At 31.8% G+C, this 20,357-nt stretch overlaps 6 non-coding genes across 6 annotated transcripts; all 6 read left to right on the top strand.

The window, feature by feature from the left end:
* Window positions 1–218: 218 nt before the first annotated feature.
* Window positions 219–300, top strand: LOC131170995 (small nucleolar RNA R12). Its single transcript, XR_009141755.1, has one exon. It is a non-coding gene; the product is annotated as a small nucleolar RNA R12 (small nucleolar RNA).
* A 70-nt stretch (window positions 301–370) lies between these two features.
* On the top strand, window positions 371–462 carry LOC131170982 (small nucleolar RNA SNORD24). Its single transcript, XR_009141742.1, has one exon. It is a non-coding gene; the product is annotated as a small nucleolar RNA SNORD24 (small nucleolar RNA).
* A 9,577-nt stretch (window positions 463–10,039) lies between these two features.
* LOC131170994 (small nucleolar RNA R12) lies at window positions 10,040–10,121 on the top strand. Its single transcript, XR_009141754.1, has one exon. It is a non-coding gene; the product is annotated as a small nucleolar RNA R12 (small nucleolar RNA).
* A 70-nt stretch (window positions 10,122–10,191) lies between these two features.
* LOC131171004 (small nucleolar RNA SNORD24) lies at window positions 10,192–10,283 on the top strand. The gene has a single exon (XR_009141764.1). It is a non-coding gene; the product is annotated as a small nucleolar RNA SNORD24 (small nucleolar RNA).
* A 9,327-nt stretch (window positions 10,284–19,610) lies between these two features.
* On the top strand, window positions 19,611–19,692 carry LOC131170991 (small nucleolar RNA R12). The gene has a single exon (XR_009141751.1). It is a non-coding gene; the product is annotated as a small nucleolar RNA R12 (small nucleolar RNA).
* A 62-nt stretch (window positions 19,693–19,754) lies between these two features.
* Window positions 19,755–19,846, top strand: LOC131171016 (small nucleolar RNA SNORD24). Its single transcript, XR_009141775.1, has one exon. It is a non-coding gene; the product is annotated as a small nucleolar RNA SNORD24 (small nucleolar RNA).
* Window positions 19,847–20,357: the final 511 nt, after the last annotated feature.

Here is a 20,357-nt window from a genome sequence, read left to right as displayed (position 1 = left end):
CAATATGGAAGTAAGATGATCAAGGGATCTATCGTTAGGCAACAGAGATGGGTTGATTTCTGTATACATGAAATTTAGGTTTTGTGTATACTCTGCCTTTAGCTCCGATTTTCCTCTTCTCTTTCTAGGAATTATCGGTGACAAGGTAGATACATAACACATTCCTTTTTTGTTTAAATTTATTTTATATAAGATGAAATCTATGAGGATGATGATGATTATGGATGATGAAAGAAATCAGACGGATTCCCACTGATTTTTTCTAAATATGATATAGATTGGCAGTTAATTCTGACTCTTCATCATCATGCTCTTTATTTATTTATTTATTTATTTTGATTTGAAAAGATTAGATTGCAGATGGTGTATTGGCCAGTGATGTGAGAAAATATTTGCTACTCTTGATGGGATTCATAGCAAATCCCCAGCTGATGATTCCTATCCACCAAGATCTCTGAGGCCTTCAATATTTATCTAATTCTTTTTTATTTCTGATTTTTGGGATTAATCGGAAATATCCATTGATTTCTCTATGGATATTTGTGATCTTAACCTCACAATTCATAGAATGAAGCTAATGAACTGTGATCGTATGCTACTAATTGCTCTCTCTGTGCCTCTCAGCATTTCTACTTTTATTATAACACTCCAACACAATCTTAGGGAAACTCTCACTTCAAACTAAATGGAAACCTATCATACAGCTCAAAGTTTTTCTCTATAAACCTATCGTTTGCCAAATTTACAGCGGTGAATTGTATCGATTGTGTTTTAATTTTGATGGTTATTTTATTTCGGTTGTTTAATTTTAATTTATTAAAATATAATTTATTAACTTTAATTTTATTTAAAAGAAAAAAATTTATTATGCAATAGTGTACTTTTAGGATTTTTTTTTATAATTAATTAATACTAAATTAATATTTAACAAAAATAATAAAATATTATTTTAAAATTTAAAATGTAAATTAATAATTTTATTAATAAAAAAAAGAAAAAGAAGGTAAAAGTTAATTTTATTTTTTTTAACATGTAAATTGCTACAAAATTAAAGTTGGTGGATTTTATTTTAATAAATTAGAGTTGAATGATTGAATTAAATAATAATGAAAATATTTTTTTCCCCTTTTACTAAATAATTTATTATTAAAAATATATAAGCATTGAAATTTTCACATCAGAAAATGATAGGATGGATATGGGAATGACTTATAAATCTATTACTTGAGTTGGATGTAGTGTAAGTTCATGAGTATGAGTCCATTAAGAAAAAAATTCTTTCCATGCGCTTTAGGTTTCCTAAATCTCTAACAAGTGTCTCCACTCAAGTGTGAATCACTACTTCATCTGTTTGCTCTTTTCCTAAAGAGTGTCTTCATACCCTATTACGCCCATTGAAAGTCTACTTGCTCTACCATTCACGTATGGAGCCACAACGGAAATCATCAACAACAGTCTTTATACTTATCATTGTCGATAAAGAGAAATAAAACAAATACTCTTAAAAATACAATAAAACATACAAAAATTGCAACATTCCTTTTATTCCATAATATTTATATACCCTTCACATAAATAAAGATTTGCTATCATCACCTAATGTTTAATCTACTAAGCAATTACCTTCTAGAATCCTAAAGTAAAATTTAAAAAAAAAAAGAGAGAACAGTTAGTGCCATATTTTCTTCCTTAATCCATTCTTTAATTCTTTTCTTTTTTTTTTATTTCTATTTTTGTTAGTCTACTAATGTCAATGTCACTTATTCTTTTTTTTTTCAACACTAACATTTTTAACTTGCCAAATACAATGTATACGTTAAAAAAGTTTTCTTTTCCCCCTTTCTGTTCCTTAAAAAAATTTCTTTCCTTCTTCTTTTCTCTTCATCTCATTGTCATGCTTGTTTGGCTCTTTTTTTTGGAATTCAAATTCCCTAAAACCCATCAAGTTACCTGCACTAAAATTGAAATGGGTATTGAATTTTTTGAAAATGGGTATTGAATTTGAGTGATATAATAATATCTATTCTTATACGATATATTTATTTTAATAAATAAGATGCGATATAATATGGTAATGTTGATCATTGTGGTGCTAGATTAGTTAACAAATTGAAATATTAGATATTATAAGAAACTTATTTAACCATCCAATTGGCAATATCTGTAAATAGGAATGTCTGTTATTAGCAATTTAGCTTAATTACGGAAAGAAATCTTGCAGATTTTATTTCTGATAACACCTAAATAACATATAAAAGCAGCACAGTAATATCAAAAATTCACAAATCATTTGAATAGGAGAAAGAAAAGGAATGATGAAGAGCCAAAGCCTGCAAGTTTTTGTAGTCCTTACGATTATTCTTCTATCGTTAAGAGGTAAAAGTTGATGGTCTATAATGACAAGGCAAATGATTTTTTTTTTCCTAAACTAGAATTTGATGGTTGATGTAGGACGTGAGTAATCTGATGGGCTTAGACCTGCTATAGAGGGAAATAAAACAATTACTTTTGCATCAATACTTGGATTATCTTTGTTATTCAGATTAGAGAGATCATACTTCAGTTTAAATCAAAAAAATTAATTAAATTGAAACTATTTAGGTAATTTGATTTTATTTATTAGGCAATTCAATTTAGTTCAATTTTATTTTTGAAAATTATATTTAATCGGTTTATTTTTTAGAGGAAAAAAAAGGTTAAAATGAACCAAATGTAAATAAATGTAAATGCAGCTTTTTAGTTACTCGCCCGAATTCTATTGACCTTTTGTAAGTTAGATGACAATTTCTTTGGTGGGATACAGGTAATGAATCTTTATTTGAACTCTGAGGCTAGGTGATGGAAACTCAGGATTGAACTAGGATGAAGGTGTTGATACCACTTCTGAGTAAGCCCTATCAAGGTTGATGGAAAGACCCTATATAAGATAAAGTCATTAACATTTCATAGTTGGATTGTGATTCTAAAATTTGCCAAGTGACTCCTGGGGTTAGATCTACCTCCATCTTTGTCCAGGGTAGGCAATTTGAACTTTAGGAAAAAAATGTTAAGTGAAGATTTCATCCGTTATATGGGAGTAGTCTCCTATGCCAAAGATTTCATCCATTATATGAGAGTAGTCTCCTATGCCAAAGTCTTCTTCAGGGTCAAAGTTGTTCTGATATTTCAGTAGGGTCCTAATTTTGCCCCAATCAATACCTCCTCTTATGGAATTGACCTCATAATCGCTAACTTTCTCTTTGCCTTTCAATTGTTGTATATTTTATAGATTTGGGATGGCAATGTTTGATATATGCATTTTATATAGTCATTTAGGTTAGATTTATAGTTATTTATTCTTTTATTAATTAATTTTATTAGTTATTTAATTAATCCTTCATACTTGTTAATTTTGGATTAATTTGTAATTTTATTTTTATTTTATAGATAAAATGGTATTTTTGAAAGACTAAAAAGTAATTGTGTAGGTGAAGACTAAATTCCAAGTCTAAAAGTGCCAAAAATGAAGCCTAAAAATTAAAAATTTTAAAGGTTGTCAAAATCTACACAACATACTACATAGCCTATGCAACTTGTGTACAGAATTTAGAAGAAATTTTATAAATTGCCGAAAGTTGCACAGGATTGTGCACAGCCTATGTAATCTGCATGCATAAAAATAGAGAAATTGCAAACCTGCCGAAAGTTGCACATGATGGTGCACAACCTGTGCACCTACCAATGCGAGAGCTCAAAAAATAGCTAAAACCTGTCGAAAGTTGCACAGAATGTTACACAGCCTGTGCATCCGCTTGTGCACTATCACAGAAGACAAATGGAGATCCACTTAAATCTACACAGCCTATGCACTTGCCTGTGCAGTATCACAAAAAACCTCTGGAGCTTGCCAAAATGTGTACAGGGACCTGCATGGCTATGTAAACCCATTTTCACTCATCCTCTCCAGACTTGACTCTGCACAAGATGTTGCACAGGTATTATTCAAGCTATGCACTTCCTCAATAATTGACTGAAGAAACAAATCTTCTCACATGTGGAGTGCCCTCACCTCAAACCATTTTTAGGCCATCATAGGGTTTTTGTCAAGGTATTTAAGCCTCCTCACATCGCTTATTGCAAAAAGAGGAGCAAGAAGAGAAAGACTTAAAGAAAAGGAAAGAGACAAAAAGAGGAAGAATGCCATTTTTCATGCACCAACTAGATTTTTGGCTCTTCTTCACCTGATTCTTCACACCAAACATTAGTTTTTTCAGTTTTAAGTTTGCTTTTCACGTTTTATTCCTTCTTCTACCCAAAATCTCTTATAATGAACATGGATTGTGAGTAGTTTTCTTTGATTTTTGAGTTAGGAATGTAATATTTGAGTTATTTTTGTCAATTGAATTGGGTTAGTCCCAATTTCATGAAATTTATGAGGCTTAATCCATTGCTTATGTGCTTATTTAAATGCATAATGAAGAGCCCTATTAAGTTATGTTCTTAATCCTTGGTTGAAGGATCGAAAGGAGAAGACCATGTGATAGATAGTCAAGAAATTAGACTTAATTAGCTTAGATCTAGAAATAGACTGAGGATTAAAAGAGGTTAATAGATTGATTAAAGAACATAATAGGTCTTGGTTAATTTTAAATTTCACAAAAGTAGGATTTAATATTTATGACTTTGTCCATCACTACTAAATTGGAAGTGTTTATAGTACACTCATGTTTTTGTTGTTTTACTTTTCTTAAATGTGCTATATTTTAAAATTGTGGTTGGTTGTATAATTAAAAAACCTACACATAGAGTCTAGTGTCCAAACATAAATGAAATATAATATGAAATATAAGTGTTTACTATATAAATTCATATAATATTCCTGACATGTTATACTTAAGTAGAATGAAATATAATAACTTAAGAATAATGCAAATGACGTCTAGAAATATTTATGTAGTATTCAAAATACAAGAGAGACTCTACCAGATTTCTAAGAAAGATAATTGAGATATTGAAGTTGAGTTAATTTTGTAAATACAATTAATTAATGATCAAGCGTCTAATAAACGTTAGTATAACTGTATAGGTCCTTCCAACCGACAGGATTAGTAGTTCTAACAACACCAATAGTAGTAACGGATATGTGAGTATAACTTATTTAAATTGTTTTATTGGAATTATTTAAACTATTTTATTATATTCCATGCACATCCATGCATCATGATAGTATGTAATTTATTTTAATTATAATTGCATAGTTAATAGTATATGTTAGTAATGTATGTCATGAAGATGCTGCATTATATATTTGTGATGTTTTGGTAGCTATGGACAACCCAATGACTTCTAATGAGAAAGTAAATGAAAAAATTAAAGGAAAGGCATCCATGCAATGAGCTCATATATGAAAGTAAGGGATGGGGAATGTCGGGTAAGGCAATTTTGTGCCTGTGACATCTAGGTACTAGGGATTATAAGATTTACCTCAAGTAAGTCGAAGCTTAGACTTCTCCTCCATGTGATTGGCTCTAAAGATGGCTCTCCTCTATCTTACCATGGGAAGAGAAATTTACTCCCATCAATCAGTTCGCTGCCATGGTATACCACATCACCTTTGGTATGCGACTTCTTCATTCATCTCAGCAAATTTTGTGGATCTTTTATCTCACTTGATTCTTGCACTTCCAAGAAATCAAAGCTAGATTTGGTAAGGATCTTGGTATCTAGTTCTGATCTTGATTTCATCCATAACATCATGGCTATTGATGCAGGTTGCATCAAGTACCACATTACCCTTATTTAGGACAGTGGTAGCAAAGCTTTTCTCACAGCAAGGAGCCTCAATCCACCACAGTCATCGGATGAAGCTGTGCTATCCTCTTCCTCCTCGTCACCTAAAGCCTTTCCATGTGGCTCATTCGGGCACTTGCATGACTCTGTGGTGTCCCCTTCTAGTGGCTCTACAATCATGCCTCTGCTATCTCTACCCCCAATGACTGACGATGCTCCTCCCAATCTAGAGTTCGCCTTCCCATAATATCTCGATTACCTGCAGTCTCATTCTCCCTTTTATAGTTTGCCTCTCAATGACTCTCTACTTAAGGACCCCTTAGCACTAAAAATAAGCAAGTGTTCCCTACAAGATCCTAGCCCTCATACCAATAGTATTTGAACTTGGGCCTAAGGCCTATGTTCTACCCAAACCTCTTGGGCTTGAACTAGTAGCTAACCAAGAACCTTCTTTTGATAGTCCCTCTTTACACCCAGCCTATAACCATTTAACTATCATTCCCTTTTCTCCCATTATGCAAGCCCAGCCCTCCCCTTCTTTCCATTACCGAAGCATGAAGTTTTCTTGGTTGCTTAAGCAAAGGCGTAAGTGTAGATTGGTCCCAAACTTGCTAGGTCTATCTCCTAAGCTTGCTCGAGGCAGAAAGAACAAGAAGACCTATAGAAAAGGGAGTAAAGTGGTGCAACCAGCGGATGGCAACATTAGAAGGATGAACAAATTTCATAAAAAATCATTATGCCTAGAAAATTCTTTGAACATTTCCCTTGATCAGAGTAAGAAGCTTGGTAAATTCTCTTTATTAGTAAGAAATTATGTCTTGTTTTTTTTTTTTGAACCTGATGAAGTGGTGGTGGAATGCTTCCTAAAGCAAATTAGGGAGGACATGAACTTGTTTCAGAGCATCAATCATTAGAGTCCTAGTTTTTTCCCTTCAAGCTTGTTGCTGTGGTTTTAGACGATAGATTCTCTTCCTTTTCCTTATATCTCGGGAGTAGTATTTTCCTCTTTTATGTTCTTTTTTCTAGCTCTAATTTATCTACGCATGGTCTCTTGGTTTAGGGTACCTCTTGTGGACTTTTCTTTTAGCATCTTTGTTTTTGTGTGGTTTAGAGTATTAGTTCCTCTTCGTGCATCCGTCTCTTTGGTTTCTTTCCTTGTATCTTGTTCTTTCCTTGCTAATTCTTTGGCCTTAATAATTTTTTTTGCCTATAGAAAAAAAGTCATGATTTTTATGTCCTTGGCATCCATTATGAGTATGAATATCAATGACTCTCTGCCTAAGGAACCCTTAGCACTAAAAATAAGCAGTTGTTCCCTACAAGATCCTAGCCCTCATACCAATAGTATTTGAACTTAGGCCTAGGGCCTATGTTCTACCCAAGCCTCTTGGGCTTGAACCAGTAGCTAACCAAGAACCTTCTTTTGACAGTCCCTCTCCACACCCAGCCCATAACCATTTAACTGTCATTCCCTTTTCTCCCACTAAGCAAGCCCAGCCCTCCCCTTCTTTCCATTGCCGAAGCATGAAGTTTTCTCGGCTGCTTAAGCAAAGGCGTAAGTGTAGATTGGTCCCAAACATGCTAGGTCTGTCTCCTAAGCTTTCTCGAGGCAGAAAGAACAAGAAGACCTATAGAAAAGGGAGTAAAGTGGTGCAACCAGCAGATGGCGACATTAGAAGGATGAACAAATTTCATAAAAAATCGCTATGCCTGGAAAATTCTTTGAACATTTCCCTTGATCAGAGCAAGAAGCTTGGTAAATTCTCTTTGTTGGTAAGAAATTATGTCTTGTTTTTTTTTTTTTTTTTTGAACCTGATGAAGTGGTGGTGGAATGCTTCCTAAAGCAAATTAGGGAGGACATGAACTTGTTTCAGAGCATCAATCATTAGAGTCCTTGTTTTTTCCCTTCAAGCTTGTTGCTGTGGATTTAGACGATAGATTCTCTTCCTTTTCCTTATATCTCGGAAGCAGTATTTTCCTCTTCTATGTTCTTTTTTCTAGCTCTAATTTATCTACGCATGGTCTCTTGGTTTAGGGTACCTCTTGTGGACTTTTCTTTTAGCATCTTTGTTTTTGTGTGGTTTAGAGTATTAGTTCTTCTTCGTGCATCCGTCTCTTTGGTTTCTTTTCTTTGTATCTTGTTCTTTCCTTGCCAATTCTTTGGCCTTAATAAATTTTTTTGCCTATAGAAAAAAGTCATGATTTTTATGTCCTTGGCATCCATTATGAGTATGAATATCAAGAGGAAGTCTTGAAAAGCTCCTTTCATGGATTAGGAATATTAGACACATGATATGATTAGGTGATGGGGACTTTTGGTGATATAACTACCTTGTTGTGAGTTGTTTGTGCTATAGAAACACCATGTGAATGTTGCATATTCATATGCTTGAAATAATTATTTTCATATTATGTTTTATTTCTCTAAAATATCTTATATTGCTGAGCCTTAAGCTCACCACCCCTTTTCTGTCTTCCCCTTCAGGGACAAGCATTAAAGGTACAATCAATAGCTTTTACTTAGTTGAGTTCCAGGGGTTAATACCTCAATTTTGCTTAAAGATGTATATACATTTTGTGGCACTCTCTTTTGTATATAAATGTAATTTAGTGATTTTACTACTATGCTCTGCTACTCAATATTTTGTAACATATTAAAGAATTTTAATTATATTTTATGTTAATAAATTATATTAACAAACAATATTCCTGCTCTTTTGTGTTGGTAGCAGTTTAGATTCATACTATTACAACTTATGTACTTACAAAACATAAAAAGGAAAGATAATTTCTTTAATCATGTCTACATAATCTTAGATAATAGGATGGTTTCCCATCTTTCTGTCAATAGAATGATTGCCAAAGAAAATATGAATAGTCTAAATTGATGATTATAATTTATTATTGCAAATCAGTTCAAAAGATAAAATCTATTGTTTATCTAACTAGCAGGGTTCTCATTGATGAGAATGAAAATACGTCAATTTTCAAAAAGTCTGAATCTAATATTTTAGAAATCTTTAATGAATTCTTGTTATTCACTAAAGTTATTCAATTAATAGAGTTTATGATTTCTTAAGGTATCGTTAAGTTTGCTTTCCTGTCAAGACATTTGGGGTTCGGAGTTTTGGATTAGTTGAAAGAAAGTAACAATAAATCTACTAAACATAAAAATAATTGTATTGGTGGAAATTCGGGTCATGTATATAAACATTTACATGCATACTTATGAGTGTATAAATTATTTAAAAGCTAATTTAGCTTGAAAATTTTTATAGTTAAGTATGTAAATGAAGTATTATTCTTGGATTAGGTTACGTGAAGATTGCACATCATAATGTAATCTTGTTTCATGGGGAATTTGGGTGTTGAATTAAAAAGTTTGGTTGCATAACTTTATTTACATGTAACTTAAGTTTTTAGAGTTAAACTCTGCTGAAATTTCAGTAGAATTTGGAATTAAAACTAAATAATTGAAAAAATTTTAAAATTAAATAATTAAATTAACTAAATCAATTACTAAATTAGTAAGTCAAATAAATACAACAGAATTGATAAAAGTTTAATCTGAATAGTGATCTGCTTGAAATTTATAATAGATTAAATTTAAAACTTATTTAATTATTTATTATTAAAAATTATATTTATTGATTATAGAAATAAAAAATTAAGGATATAATAGGTTAAAATTAATTATTAAGAGCATTAGATTTTTATTTATTTATTTAGAATAGTTTGGACGCTGGGCTAGATTTTGACGGGCCGAAAGTTTTGTGGTGGACAACTGGGTATGGGCCTAGCCTTTGAATTTTTAAATTTGCAAAGAAGTCCACTCCTCAGCATCAAACCACATCACTTGAAGGCCTGCTCAGATGTACATCTAGGGTTTTCTTCTCCCTGCCTCTAATTATAATTAAGTTCCACGGCAGCAGAGCATCGGTGAGAATGAGGGAAACTCAGAAGATCTGTGGAAAATTATCTGCTATTCTCAATGTTGGGGCACTGCTTAGGCTGTATTCGGAAGCCTAATATTGCAATTCTTTGGTCAGCTCCAATATGGAAGTAAGATGATCAAGGGATCTATCGTTAGGCAACAGAGATGGGTTGATTTCTGTATACATGAAATTTAAGTTTTGTGTATACTCTGCCTTTAGCTCCGATTTTCCTCTTCTCTTTCTAGGAATTATCGGTGACAAGGTGGATACATAACACATTCCTTTTTTTTTTAATTTTTTTTAAATAAGATGAAATCTATGAGGATGATGATGATTATGGATGATGAAAGAAATCAGACGGATTCCCACTGATTTTTTCTAAATATGATATAGATTGGCAGTTAATTCTGACTCTTCATCATCATGCTCTTTATTTATTTATTTATTTATTTTGATTTGAAAAGATTAGATTGCAGATGGTGTATTGGCCAGTGATGTGAGAAAATATTTGCTACTCTTGATGGGATTCATAGCAAATCCCCAGCTGATGATTCCTATCCACCAAGATCTCTGAGACCTTCAATTTTTATCTAATTCTTTTTTATTTCTGATTTTTGGGATTAATCGGAAATATCCATTGATTTCTCTATGGATATTTGTGATCTTAACCTCACAATTCATAGAATGAAGCTAATGAACTGTGATCGTATGCTACTAATTGCTCTCTCTGTGCCTCTCAGCATTTCTACTTTTATTATAACACTCCAACACAATCTTAGGGAAACTCTCACTTCAAACTAAATGGAAACCTATCATACAGCTCAAATGCCAAATTTACAGCGGTGAATTGTATCGATTGTGTTTTAATTTTGATGGTTATTTTATTTCGGTTGTTTAATTTTAATTTATTAAAATATAATTTATTAACTTTAATTTTATTTAAAAGAAAAAAATTTATTATGCAATAGTGTACTTTTAGGATTTTTTTTATAATTAATTAACACTAAATTAATATTTAACAAAAATAATAAAATATTATTTTAAAATTTAAAATGTAAATTAATAATTTTATTAATAAAAAAAAAAGAAAAAGAAGGTAAAAGTTAATTTTATTTTTTTTAACATGTAAATTGCTATAAAATAAAATTAAAGTCAGTGAATTTTATTTTAATAAATTAGAGTTGAATGATTGAATTAAATAATAATTTAAATTAAGGGACAATTAATACAATTTATTTAAATTAGAGATAATGAAAATAATTTTTTCTCCTTTTACTAAATAATTTATTATTGAGAATATGTAAGCGTTGAAATTTCAACATAAAAAAATGATAAGATGAATATGGGAATGACTTACAAATCTATTACTTGAGTTGGATGTGGTGTAAGTTCATGAGTATGGGTCTATTAAGAAAAAAAATTATTTCTATGCGCTTTAGGTTTCCTAAATCTCTAACAAGTGTCTCCACTCAAGTGTGAATCATCACTCTGTTAGTTTGCTCTTTTCCTAAAGAGTGTCTTCATACTCTATTACGTTCACTGAAAGTCTACTTGCTCTAACATTCATGTGTGGAGCCACAATGAAAATCATCAATTACATTCTTTATACTCATCATTGTCGATACAGAGAAATAAAACAAATACTTTTAAAACATACAATAAAACATACAAAAATTGCAATATCCTTTTTATTCCATAATATTTGTATACCCTTCACATAAATAAAGATTTGCTATCATCACCTAATGTTTAATCTACTAAGCAATTACCTTCTAGAATCCTAAGGTAAAATTTCAAAAAATAAAGAGAGAATAGTTAGTGCCATATTTTCTTCCTTAATCCATTCTTTAATTCTTTAATTTTTTTTATTTCTATTTTTGTTAGTCTACTAATATCAATGTCACTTATTCTTTTTTTTTTTTTTTCAAAAACTAACATTTTTAACTCGCCAAACACAATGTATACGTTCAAAAAGTTTTCTTTTCCCCCTTTCTGTTCCTGAAAAAAATTTCTTTCCTTCTTCTTTTCTCTTCATCTCATAGTCACGCTTGTTTGGCTCTTTTTTGTGGAATTCTAATTCCCTAAAACCCATCAAGTTACCTTCACTAAAATTGAAATGGGTATTGAATTTTTTGAAAATGGGTATTGAATTTGAGTGATATAATAATATCTATTCTTATACGATATATTTATTTTAATAAATAAGATGCAATATAATATGGTAATGTTGATCATTGTGGTGCTGGATTAGTTAACAAATAGAAATATTAGATATTATAAGAAACTTATTTAATCATCCAATTGGCAATATCTATAAATAGGAATGTCTGTTATTAGCAATTTAGCATAATTACGGAAAGAAATCTTGCAGATTTTATTTCTGGTAACACCTAAATAACATATAAAAGCAGCACATTAATATCAAAAATTCACAAATCATTTGAATAGGAGAAAGAAAAGGAATGATGAAGAGCCAAAGCTTGCAAGTTTTTGTAGTCCTTATGATTGTTCTTCTATCGTTAAGAGGTAAAAGTTGATGGTCTATAAGGACAAGGCAAATTATTTTTTTTTTCCCTAAACTAGAATTTGATGGTTGATGCAAGAAGTGAAGTTATGGGAGCACGCGTTTGCGCGAAGACCGTGCCTCTGGCTAATTGTAGTGCAATGCCATGCACTCAGCTGTGCAACCAAAAGTTTGGTGGAGATCCTAACAAACGGGGAGGAGCTACAGGCAGCTGCATCGTTCCTGGGGTTTGCACCTGTACTTACGTCTGTGGGAATGGAAAATAAACTAGAAATTCTGATCTTATTATGTAATAAGATCAGAGGGAAGCGAGAACTCATCCTCTTTCCTTTTATATTTCAGCCATCATATCAATATTTAAGAAATTAATTCTATTTATAAATATAAATTGCTCTATTTATTTTTATTGTATTTTTTAAATAATGAATTTTAATTTAATAATATTTTACTGGTTTTGCTTTAAAAAAAAATACATTATAAAATTTATAATTGAATCATACAAGTGTAAATAAAAAATCCAAAAAAAGAAAAAAAAAGTAGAATATGAGACTTCTAGAAGCCTAATTGGCTACATAATAAGATGATTGTGCTGACAACTAAGTTAAAAAATGAATATTATTGTTATTATTAAAATAAATTACTAAAAAATAATTCAAGAAATAAAAGAACCATAAAAATTGGGTGAAATGGAGTTATTATTAATGATATTATTCTGATGGGCTATGACAATATTGTGTGGGTTCTTCTCACGTGAGTAATCTGATGGGCTTGGACCTCCTTTAGAGGGAAATAAAACAATTACTTTTGCATCAATACTTGGATTATCTTTGTTATTCATATTAGAGAGAGCATAATTCAGTTTAAATCAAAAAAATTAATTAAATTGAACCAATTTAGGTAATTTGATTTGATTTATTAGGCAATTCAATTTAGTTCAATTTTATTTTTGAAAATTATATTTAATCGGTTTATTTTTTAGAGGAAAAAAAAGGTTAAAATGAACCAAATGTAAATGCAACTTTTTAGTGACTTGTTGGAATTCTACTTGACCTTTTGTAAGTTAGATGACAATTTCTTTGGTGGGATACAGGTAATGAATCTTTATTTGAACTCTGAAGCTAGGTGATGGAAACTCAGGATTGAACTAGGATGAAGGTGTTGATACCACTTCTGCGCAAGCCCTATCAAGGTTGATGGAAAGACCCTACATAAGATAAAGTCACTAACATTTTGTAGTTGCATTGTGGTTCTGAAATTTGCCAACTGACTCCTGGGGTTAGATCTACCGCCATATTTGTCCAGGGTGAGTAATTTGAACTTTAGGAAAAAAGGTTCAGCAAAGATTTCATCCGTTCAATGAGAGTAGTCTCCTATGCCAAAGATTTCATATGTTATATGAGAGTAGTCTCCTACGCCAAAGTCTTCTTCAAGGTCAAAGTTGTTCTGAAATTTCAGTAGGGTTTTAATTTTGCCCCAATCAATACCTCCTTTTGTGGAATTGACCTCATAATTGCGAACTTTCTCTTTGCCTTTCAATCGTTGTATATTTTATGGATTTGGGATGGCAATGTTTGATATATGCATTTTATATAGTCATTTAGGTTAGATTTATAGTTATTTTATTCTTTTATTAATTAATTTCATTAGTTATTTAATTAATCCTTCATACTTGTTAATTTTGGTTTAATTTGTAATTTTATTTTTATTTTATAGATAAAATGGTATTTTTGAGAGACTAAAAACTAATTGTGCAGGTGAAGAGCAAATTCCAAGTCCAAAAGTGCCAAAAATGAAGCCTAAAATTTAAAAATTTTAAAGGCTGTCAAAATCTGCACAACATACTACACAGCCTATGCAACTTGTGTACAGAAATTAGAAGAAATTTTGTAAGTTGCCGAAAGTTGCACAAAATTGCGCACAGCCTGTGTAATCTGCATCCAGAAAAATAGAGAAATTGCAAACCTGCCGAAACTTGCACATGATGGTGCACAACCTGTGCACCTACCTATGCGAGAGCTCAAAAAATAGCTGAAACCTGTCGAAAGTTGCACAGAATGTCGCACAGCCTGTGCATCTACTTGTGCACTATCACGGAAAACAAATGGAGATCCAATGAAATCTACACAGCCTATGCACTTGCCTGTGCAGTATCACGAAAAACCTCTGGAGCTTGCCAAAATGTGTACAGGGACCTGCATGGCTATGTAAACCCATTTTCACTCATCCTCTCCAGACTTGACTCTGCACAAGATGCTGCACAGGTATTGTTCAAGCTATGCACTTCCTCAATAATTAACTGAAGAAGCAAATCTTCTCATATGTGGAGTGCCCTCACCTCAAACCATTTTTAGGCCATCCTAGGGTTTTTGTCAGGGTATTTAAGGCTCCTCACATCACTTATTGCAAAAAGAGGAATGAGAAGAGAAAGAATTAAAGAAAAGGAAAGAGACAAAAAGAGGAAGAATGCCATTTTTCATGCATCAACTAGATTTTTGGCTCTTTTTCACTAGATTCTTCACACCAAACATTAGTTTTTTCAGTTTTAAGTTTGCTTTTCACATTTTATTCCTTCTTCTACCCAAAATCTCTTGTAATGAACATGGATTGTGAGTAGTTTTCTTTGATTTTTGAGTTAGGAATATAATATTTGAGTTATTTTTGTCAATTGGATTGGGTTAGTCCCAATTTAATGAAATTTATGAGGCTTAATCCATTGATTGTATGCTTATTTAAATGCATAATGAAGGGCCCTATTAAGTTATGTTCTTAATCCTTGGTTGAAGGATCAAAAGGAGAAGACCAAGTGATAGATAATCAATAAATTAGACTTAATTAGCTTAGATATAGAAATAGACTGAGAATTAAAAGAGGTTAATAGATTGATTAAAGAACCTAATAGGTCTTGGTTAATTTTAAATTTCGCAAAAGTAGGATTTAATATTTATGACTTTGTCCATCACTGCTAAGCAGGATTTAATATTTATGACTTCGTCCATCACTGCTAAATTGGAAGTGTTTATAGTACACTTATGTTTTTGTTGTCTTACTTTTCTTAAATGTGCTATATTTTAAAATTGTGGTTGGTTGTATAATTAAACAACCTACACATAGAGTCTACTGTCCAAACATAAATGACATATAATATGAAATATAAATGTTTACTATATAAATTCATATAATATTCCTAACATGTTATACTTAAGTAGAATGAAATATAATAACTTAAGAATAATGCAAAGGACGTCTAGAAATATTTATGTAGTATTCAAAATACAAGAGAGAATCTACCAGATTTCCAAGCAAGATAATTGAGATATTGAAGTTGAGTTAATTTTGTAAATACAATTAATTAACCAATAAACGTTAGTATAACTGTATAGGTCCTTCTAACCAATAGGATTAGTAGTTCTAACAAGACCAATAGTAGTAACAGATATGTGAGTATAACTTATTTAAATTGTTTTATTAGAATTATTTAAACTATTTTATTATATTCCATGCACATCCATGCATCATGATAGTATGTAATTTATTTTAATTATAATTGCATAGTTAATAGTATATGTTAGTAATGTATATCATGAAGATGCTGCATTATATATTTGTGATGTTTTGGTAGCTATGGACATCCCAATGACTTCTAATGAGAAAGTAAATGAAAAAAGAAAAGGAAAGGCATCCATGCAATGAGCTCATATATGAAAGTAAGGGAAGGGGAATGTCGAGTAAGGCAATTTTGTGCCTGTGACATCTAGGTACCAGGGATCATAGGATTTACCTCAAGTAAGTCGAAGCTTACACTTCTACTCCATGTGATTGGCTCTAAAGATGGCTCTCCTCTATTTTACCATGGGAAGAGAAATTTACTCCCATCAATCAGTTCGCTGCCATGGTATACCACATCACCTTTGGTATGCCGACTTCTTCAATCATCTCAGTAAATTTTTTGGATCTTTTATCTCACTTGATTCTTGCACCTCCAAGAAATTAAAGCTGGATTTGGTAAGGATCTTGGTTTCTAGTTCTGATCTTGATTTCATCCATAAAATCATGGCTATTGATGTAGGTTGCATCAAGTACCACATTACCCTTATTGAGGACAGTGGTAGCAAAGCTTTTCTCACAGCAAGGAGCCTCAATCCACCACAGTCATCGGATGAAACTGTGCTATCCTCTTCCTCCTCGTCACCTAAAGCCTTTCCGTGTGGCTCATTCGGGCACTTGCATGACTCTGTGGTGTCCCCTTCTAGTGGCTTTACAATCATGCCTCTGCTATCTCTACCCCCAATGACTGACGATGCTCCTCCCAATCTAGAGTTCGCCATCCTAGAATATCTCGAATACATGCAGTCGCATTCTCCCTTTTGTAATTTGCCTCTCATTGACTCTCTGCCTAAGGACCCCTTAGCACTAAAAATAAGCAATTGTTCCCTACAAGATCCTAGGCCTCATACCAATAGTATTTGAACTTGGGCCTAGGGCCTATGTTCTACCCAAGCATCTTGGGCTTGAACCAATAGCTAACCAAGAACCTTCTTTGGACAGTCCCTCTTCACACCTAGCCCATAACCATTTAACTGTCATTCCCTTTTCTCCCACTATGCAAGCCCAGCCCTCCCCTTCTTTCCATTGCCGAAGCATGAAGTTTTCTCGGCTGCTTATGCAAAGGCGTAAGTGTAGATTGGTCCCAAACTTGCTAAGTTTGTCTCCTAAGCTTGCTCGAGGTAGAAAGAACAAGAAGACCTATAGAAAAGGGAGTAAAGTGATGCAACCAGCAGATGGCGACATTAGAAGGATGAACAAATTTCATAAAAAATCGCTATGCCTGGAAAATTCTTTGAACATTTCCCTTGATCAGAGCAAGAAGCTTGCTAAATTCTCTTTATTGGTAAGAAATTATGTCTTGTTTTTTTTTTTTTTGAACCTGATGAAGTGGTGGTGGAATGCTTCCTAAAGCAAATTAGGGAGGACATGAACTTGTTTCAGAGCATCAATCATTAGAGTCCTGGTTTTGTCCCTTCAAGCTTGTTGCTGTGGTTTTGGATGGCAGTTTCTCTTCCTTATATCTCAGGAGCAGTATTTTCCTCTTCTATGTTCTTTTTTCTAGCTCTAATTTGTCTACGCATGGTCTCTTAGTTTACGGTACCTCTTGTGGACTTTTCTTTTATCATCTTTGTTTTTATGTGGTTTAGAGTATTAGTTCCTTTTCGTGCATCCATCTCTTTGGTTTCTTTTCTTTGTATCTTGTTCTTTCCTTGCCAACTCTTTGGCTTTAATAAATTTTTTTGCCTATAGAAAAAAAGTCATGATTTTTATGTCCTTGGCATCCATTATGAGTATGAATATCAAGAGGAAGTCTTGAAAAGCTCCTTTAACGGATTAGGAATATTGGACACATGATATGATTATGTGATGGGGACCTTTGGTGATATAGCTACCTTGTTGTGACTTGTTTGTGCTATAGAAACACCATGTGAATGTTGCATATTCATATGCTTGACATAATTATTTTCATATTATGTTTTATTTCTCTAAAGTAGCTTATATTTACCGAGCCTTAAGCTCACCACCCCTTTTCTGCCCTCCCCTTCATGGACAAGCATTAAAGGTACAATCAATAGCTTTTGCTTAGTTGAGTTCAAGGGGTTAATACCTCAATTTTGCTTAAAGATGTATATACATTTTGTGGAACTCTTTTTTGTATATAAATGTAATTAGTGATTTTACTACTATGCTCTGCTACTCAATATTTTGTAACATATTAAAGAATTTTAATTATATTTTATGTTAATAAATTATATTAACAAACAATATTCCTGTTCTTTTGTGTTGGTAGCAGTTTAGATTCATACTATTACAACTTATGTACTTACAAAACATAAAAAGGAAAGATAATTTCTTTAATCATGTCTACATAATCTTAGATAATAGGATGGTTTCCCATCTTCTGTCAATAGAATGATTGCCAGAGAAAATATGAATAGTCTAAATTGATGATTATTATTGCAAATTAGTTCAAAAAATAAAATCTATTGTTTATCTAACTAGCAGGGTTCTCATTGATGGGAATGAAAATACGTAAATTTTCAAAAAGTCTGAATCTAATATTTTAGAAATCTTTAATGAATTCTTGTTATTCACTAAAGTTATTCAATTAATAGAGTTTATGATTTCTTAAGGTATCGTTAAGTTTGCTTTCCTGTCAAGACATTTGGGGTTCGGAGTTTTGGATTAGTTGAAAGAAAGTAACAATAAATCTACTAAACATAAAAATAATTGTATTGGTGGAAATTCGGGTCATGTATATAAACATTTACATGCATACTTATGAGTGTATAAATTATTTAAAAGCTAATTTAGCTTGAAAATTTTTATAGTTAAGTATGTAAATGAAGTATTATTCTTGGATTAGGTTACGTGAAGATTGCCCATCATAATGTAATCTTGTTTCATGGGGAATTTGGGTGTTGAATTAAAAAGTTTGGTTGCATAACTTTATTTACATGTAACTTAAGTTTTTAGAGTTAAACTCTGCTGAAATTTCAGTAGAATTTGGAATTAAAACTAAATAATTGAAAAAATTTTAAAATTAAATAATTAAATTAACTAAATCAATTACTAAATTAGTAAGTCAAATAAATACAACAGAATTGATAAAAGTTTAATCTGAATAGTGATCTGCTTGAAATTTATAATAGATTAAATTTAAAACTTATTTAATTATTTATTATTAAAAATTATATTTATTGATTATAGAAATAAAAAAATTAAGGATATAATAGGTTAAAATTAATTATTAAGAGCATTAGATTTTTATTTATTTATTTAGAATAGTTTGGACGCTGGGCTAGATTTTGACTGGCCGAAAGTTTTGTGGTGGACAACTGGGTATGGGCCTAGCCTTTGAATTTTTAAAATTGCAAAGAAGTCCACTCCTCAACATCAAACCACATCACTTGAAGGCCTGCTCAGATGTACATCTAGGGTTTTCTTCTCCCTGCCTCTAATTATAATTAAGTTCCACGGCAGCAGAGCATCGGTGAGAATGAGGGAAACTCAGAAGATCTGTGGAAATTTATCTGCTATTCTTAATGTTGGGCCACTGCTTAGGCTGTAAGATTTGGTATTCGGAAGCCTAATATTGCAATTCTTTGGTCAGCTTCAATATGGAAGTAAGATGATCAAGGGATCTATCGTTAGGCAACAGAGATGGGTTGATTTCTGTATACATGAAATTTAGGTTTTGTGTATACTCTGCCTTTAGCTCCGATTTTCCTCTTCTCTTTCTAGGAATTATCGGTGACAAGGTAGATACATAACACATTCCTTTTTTTTTTTTAATTTATTTTAAATAAGATGAAATCTATGAGGATGATGATGATTATGGATGATGAAAGAAATCAGACGGATTCCCACTGATTTTTTCTAAATGTGATATAGATTAGCAGTTAATTCTGACTCTTCATCATCATGCTCTTTATTTATTTATTTTGATTTGAAAAGATTAGATTACAGATGATGTATTGGCCAGTGACGTGAGAAAATGTTTGCTACTCTTGATGGGATTCATAGCAAATCCCCAGCTGATGATTCCTATCCACCAAGATCTCTGAGGCCTTCAGTATTTATGTTATTTTTTTTTTATTTCTGATTTTTGGGATTAATCGGAAATTAGCTTTCTCTGATTTCAAATAATTATTAATTTTTGGTTTTTTAAAATTTTTTGCCGAAATTAATAATATATATTTTAGCATTACAAATTTTAAGTAATTTTGATAAAAGGGGAGTGAGAATTCGTAACAAAGTAAACTATTTCACACAATTGCGAATGTGGAACACCAGATGTATCATTGACAAGTGAAAAATGAAGACAAATCATCTGCGCAGAAATTGATTTCTCTATGGATATTTGTGATCTTAACCTCACAATTCATAGAATGAAGCTAATGAACTGCGATCGTAAGCTCCTAATTACTCTCTCTGTGCCTTTCAGCATTTCTACTTTTATCATCACACTCCAACACAATCTTAGGGAAACTCTTACTTCAAACTAAATGGAAACCTATCATACAGCTCAAAGTTTTTCTCTATAAACCTATCGTTTGCCAAATTTACAGCGGTGAATTGT

Source organism: Hevea brasiliensis, chromosome 11 (genome assembly GCF_030052815.1).
Source record: "Hevea brasiliensis isolate MT/VB/25A 57/8 chromosome 11, ASM3005281v1, whole genome shotgun sequence".
NCBI classification, from domain to species: domain Eukaryota; kingdom Viridiplantae; phylum Streptophyta; class Magnoliopsida; order Malpighiales; family Euphorbiaceae; genus Hevea; species Hevea brasiliensis.
The sequence above is the reverse complement of the archived record's forward strand: the minus strand, read 5'-3'. Positions and strand labels throughout refer to the sequence as shown.